This window comes from Aedes aegypti, chromosome 1, assembly GCF_002204515.2.
Source record: "Aedes aegypti strain LVP_AGWG chromosome 1, AaegL5.0 Primary Assembly, whole genome shotgun sequence".
Classification (NCBI taxonomy): Eukaryota; Metazoa; Arthropoda; class Insecta; order Diptera; family Culicidae; genus Aedes; species Aedes aegypti.
The window spans coordinates 121,931,641-121,937,640 of NC_035107.1; the positions used below are offsets into that span (position 1 = coordinate 121,931,641).

Sequence of the window (6,000 nt, forward strand, 5' to 3'; positions counted from 1 at the left end):
TTTCTTTTCAAAGCCTGTATTACACTGTTCGACAAAAAAGTCGATATGAATGCACAGAGACCGGACACCCCGGGCTTGAAAGTATAAAAATAAACAAAAATAATGGCGTTTTCAGAATGTTCGTGTCTGCCCCAGGTCATTTTTAAAATATACTTGAACTTTTTGCATTTTTTATTTAAAAATCTAATCTGATCAATAAACCGACACAGTGTTTTATATTCAGGACAGCGGAATTCATGTACCATATAATGTTTTAAACGTTAAGTCCAATATGAAGAGTTGTAATAAGATTTTCAGGAAGCCCTCCCCCCTTTTTTGCACCCTCCCCATTTTTAAAGTATCGCAAATGATGGAATATTTGATATACAGAGGGTTGTCAAAATAACTGGGACAGGCAAAAATTGGGCCAACTTTGGAATGTTTTAACTTTGACAAAAATTGACCGATTTCAATTCTTTAAGTGGACGGGTCAACTAATCTAGTTTTGAGGTGAATCCACGGAGATGAACTATGACCACCGGATACCTGTTCGGTCTGTTTAGGTCACAAATGTGGCCACTGTAGTTAAATATCCACTTAAGGTCTACAATAGCCCTATTAAGCACAAGACATGAAAAATGAACCATCGCACGATATGTATTGGAGTTCAATTTCAATTGTCCCTAATTACAGGTTCCCTCTGGAACATCCGGTGGTCCCGGAAGTAGTCACTGTAGTCAACTATCCGTTTTGAGTCTACAGTTGCCCTATTTACGACAAGACATGAAGAATGAGCCGTCGCATAATATGCTTTGGTGTCAAAATCGAAATGTCCCCTATGCAAGGTTCCCTCGGGGCACTTGGCGGCGCCATGAGTGGCCAAATCTGTACAAGACTCTTTTTTAATTTATAATAGGATATTTTATGATAAGCTAGGGAGAAAACAATATTGCGCGACATATTTTGAGTGAATAAATTGTTTGATCCCAATTCGGATCCACTACCGGCACCGATTCCGGGGAAATGGCCATATCTTGGTTGTTTCTGGATCGATCTTAATACTTGGCGCACCAATCGCTTCAGAATTTGATCTTCTATCTCCATGTGTAGTAAAATTTTTAGCCGAGACCTTTACTAAAAACATGTCATAATTTTACTGCATAAGACATGCTTCCGGAAATCCGGATTATCACCGGTATCCGGTGGTCATAGTTCATCTCCGTGGATTCACCTCAAAACTAGATTAGTTGACCCGTCCACTTAAAGAATTGAAATCGGTCAATTTTTGTCAAAGTTACAGCATTCCAAAGTTGGCCCAATTTTTGCCTGTCCCAGTTATTTTGACAACCCCCTGTATATCAAATATTCCATCATTTGCGATACTTTAAAAATGGGGAGGATGCAAAAAAAGGGGGAGGGCTTCCTGCAAATCTTATTACAACTCTTCATATTGGACTTAACGTTTTAAACATTATATGGCACATGAATTCCGCTGTCCTGAATATAAAACACTGTGTCGGTTTATTGATTAGATTAGATTTTTAAATAAAAAATGCAAAAAGTTCAAGTATATTTTAAAAATGACCTGGGGCAGACACGAACATTCTGAAAACGCCATTATTTTTGTTTATTTTTATACTTTCAAGCCCGGGTTGTCCGGTCTCTGTGCATTCAGATCGACTTTTTTTGTCGAACAGTGTTATAGTGTGTGAATGGGTTAACTGCAAGTTCAGCTCTCGGAAATATTCGTAATATTGATAAACTCTTGAAATATTTCAATCTTTTATTATCGATTCGAACTGAACTTTTTCGAATAGATATCCAAGGTACATGAAAGCTAAAATATGGTCGAGATTTTGACATCGTATGTATGAGACTCGTAAAAAGTTTGTTCCTGTAAGAGTTTTAAAATTCCTGAAACTCGCCATACGATTTGTAACTGTGTTGAAGATGGCCTAATGATACATAACAGAATATACATTTTTTAACGATCAACGCTCCGTCATCGTAATCATCGTCATCATCGAAACTTCAAAAGCAGTTTTTCTGTTCAAAACTAAAAATTATTCGATGAAAATGTGTTCACTGTGTTTTGGTTGGAGAACAGATAAATAATCGCGCAATGAACAGTACTTAACTTAAAAATAATTCGCATTGCAGGAAAAGTTGATAAAACTTCATTGGTATTGAAACAAAGTGTAGGCGAAATTTTGCCTTGATGAAACTCACTGGTTATTATTATTTTGCCATTGTCCAAATATGAAAGTCACTTGAAGATTTGAATTTTTTGTTCAGTTGCCAGCGGTTTTAGTGAGATTATCATGTTGCCAATTTTTGGGATTTTCTATTCGCCAGACTGTGAATAGAGTGACTGTAATTATAACTATCTTTTTAGTCGTATTGGCACAACGGATGCAATTGTGGTAGGATTGCGCATTCTTATTAAGGTTTTCCTTATCATGTGACAAGCACAATGCACCTCCAATATTTTGACTACATTTTGCTGAACAAACATTTTTCCCAATGTTTATCCATTTTGAGTTAAAACAGTTTTTAAATTGAAAACGATATTGAAAAAAAAAAGATTGAAACGGGAAACATTTCGCTGAGTAAAATACGAAATACTGATGTTATTATAACAGCAGCCATGAATTGTTGTTTGAAAAAAAAATAAACACTGAATTTTAATCGAAAGTTTGCCCAATATAGAGTAGTAAAAACAGATTGTGATACACTCAAAAATACCAGTTTAAGCAAACTAAGGTAAAACATGAAATTTTGTACTTTTTTCGCCGATAACCCCGAAACAACCATATTTCGCTAAATTTCAAGGTAATATGCACATTTTAGGCACTTTGAAAATTTTTCTTGAGATAATGAATGCTCCGCTAATCAGAAACTTTTACTCTACTAGCGTGCAGAGCTATTTTGATTCACTTTGGCATGATGAGTTTTCCTCGGCCGAATTGTCTGAAACTTTGCAATAAGAAGAAATTTAATACTACGAATACTGCGGCCAATCATAAGAGATTCAAACAATTATGCAAAATCTAATATACCTCAAGGCATCTTTACACACTTAATTTATTTTACGGATTCCACGGAACAGCTGAACAGTTCGGTAAAATAGATTGACGGAGTACGGTAAATTTTTACAGTATTCGGTAAAAATTAACGGATTTTTTGTAAATTAGCTTAGTGTGTACGATAGGCCTGGCACTTCAACATAAAAAATAGAATAACCTCACAATTGTATTTTGTTTCATGCGATGGATGTTTTCCAAATCTTAAGGCGAAGATGAATCTGAGCCAACCTTAAATTTTCAAGATCCCAAGTCTTGAGAACCAGGCAGCCGCTCACGCTAAAAATGTTATCGATTGGTAATCAACAGCGAGTGAGCCGTCAATCAAATTTTCAGCTTGATCGGTTTACTAGTTCTTCAAATATGTGCTCTTAAAAATTTGAGGTTTGGCTTCGACTCATCGCCATCTTAATAGATTTATTATTTCTGCAGTGGAAGTCTCATACTTGAAAAGCATTTGAACCACAATGACATTCATAACATCACTCGAACTTTTGCCCCACCCTACTCTAAATATGTAGTAAACTATAATGCGATTGAAAGGCGCGTTTGAATATCCAGATCATTCGGCAAATATCCCAATAACCGCCAGCAAATTCCATTCTCGTCACATCAATTCTTTAAACGAAAACTGCCCAAGGTCAACACTTGTCTTTTCTACTGTTCAGCTGCTTTGGACACTTTTGTAACAATTTTAAATGTCCATGGATTTAACAACTTCTGTCTGTCTCTAATGCAATCGTATGGAGTCGTTCCACCCGCCAAGCACCATCTAACGTTTGTAAATCACAGGCTTGCACAAATGGCAGCTCCAATAGACAACACCAGACGTCGCACTGTCTAGCTTCAGGACAACGACGGACGGCACAGTTTTCAGCGAGCGGCCAATCCAAATGGTTGTTATAGCATAATGACTGTTTAACGCACTACTGGCTTGATGCTTAACGAAAGAAAAAATAAACCTCGTCCGATTGAACTGCAAACAAATTGCACCTTACACTTTTGCACTGGCTCTACTAGAGGAGCAAACAGAGAGTACGGAGAGGCAGAAACACGCGTGGCACGAGTTCGCGACAGACTGAACCGAAGGATTGTGCTATTGGTTCAACTTAGGGGTATCTCCAACGATACGTTTGGGGCTGTTCGTACGAGGATTGCGTGGAGCTCTGTGGCTGTTGCCCCCGGCATGGCATAAGGTATAAACACAATCATGTTCAATTTTACATGTGTGTCGTCAGCTACGGATCTGTGAGCAACTTACTGTACGAGCTATTGTCGATGGGTCATTTACACTCCCGGGCTCGAGATTGGGGACACCTAAAAAACATTAGGTATACAGGAGCAAGTAAGACCATAAAAAAGATAGATTAAACATCTTCTTCTTCTTGGCATTACGTCCCACTGGGACAGAGCCTGCTACTCAGCTTTGTTTTCTTATGAGCATTTCCACAGTTATTAACTGAGAGCTTTCTTTGCCAATGTTGCAGATTGCTTTGCCGTGTGGCAAATACGATGATACTCTATGCTGAGGGAAGTCAAGGAAATTTTCATTACGAAAAATCCTGGAACGACCGGGAATCGAATCCAGACACCTTCAGCATGGCTTTGCTTTGTTGCCGCGGACTCTAACCACTCGGCTAAGAAAGGCCCCTATCATTAACATACACCTCCGTGCAATAGTTTGGGGTATCTCCTCAATAAACATACGAAAGTGTTTTGTCCATATCTATGTGAATACACGTTTTATTAAAACTTTCTCATTGCGTAGGCAATTGATATTACTTCGTATGTATTTTATCAAAAAAAAAAAAAAGAAAAGAAAGGGATTTTATGTGACTTTAATATATTTACATCACTTACTTTTTTCATAAGTTATAGAGACCTAAATTTTTGCATAATACATCGAACTGAAGGGTGACCCCCATCTTTTCAAGAGTTGAATAACTAATTTATTGGTCTAAAATAGTTTTCATTTTTTACCGCCAAACATTTTGCAAGTGCTCTAAATACAAGAAAACAAAATACCGTAAAACAAGGTATCTTAGATAATGCGGTAAACTTTCATTTAATGTTACCACAAAACAGAAAACGACTTTCGATTATTTGAAATATTACAGGTAATTTTTAAATGAATCGTTATGCAATATGTATTTCAACTGCAATTATCAAACATAGTATCAGTACTTTGAAAAAAAAAACATAAAATAGAAAATATTAAGATTGACTGCACACTGACTGACTTGTGTTAAATTGTTGTGGTTTCCCAAAACTTTTGCACGGTAGTGTAATCGATTGTTATGGTTGAGATAGTAATTCGAAGGAATGCTCAGTTTGGGGGTCAACCAAAGCGTTGGTGGGAAGGGACCGTTCGGATTTAGCGTTTCACCCCAGATGAGCGCAAAATAGTTTGATTGAATGCTGCGAGAATACACTCTACTTACCAGCGCTAGCGGCAAATGTTAATACGACTAGATTGGCCAAATAGCCTGAAGGAAATGTTATCACATCTGTACGTTAGCACACCCACCACCATACTAATCGTTCATACGTGAGACGATAACGATCGTCTAGCTTTAGGACGGAACAAACGAGATCATCAACGTTACCAGATAGCTTCTCACTTTGCGACAATTACCTATCAGTTCGTTGCGCAGTATGGAGGTAGGTTGTTTTGCATGCAATTATAAAACGTCGATTTTCAATCGATTTGCTCCCTGTAACGCTTTTATTTAGGGGGATTAGGTATTTGTATATACATCTTTAAAACGCTTTTATTTACTGCCCATACTTGCATAACAGTCCCATTTGTATAGGAAATTCCATATAATATGGGACTCTTATGCGAGTATGGACAGTTTAGGGGGATTACATATTTGTATATAAAAGGTTGCCTAGCCTAGAAGTTTGATATGACTAAATACTTTCATGTTTCATGGTA

The 6,000-nt window shown here is 37.3% G+C and overlaps 1 protein-coding gene across 2 annotated transcripts in view; it reads right to left on the bottom strand.

The window, feature by feature from the left end:
* Positions 1–4,168, bottom strand: part of LOC5567037 (NADP-dependent malic enzyme) — a 63,515-nt gene extending 59,347 nt beyond the window's left edge. Inside the window, exon 1 of one of the 2 annotated variants that reach the window (XM_021846701.1) lies at positions 4,061–4,168. The gene's annotated coding sequence lies outside the window, so the exon portion shown is untranslated. Of the gene's footprint in view, positions 1–4,024 lie in introns of both variants that reach the window. The other variant, XM_021846696.1, reaches the window with a different exon arrangement.
* Positions 4,169–6,000: the final 1,832 nt, after the last annotated feature.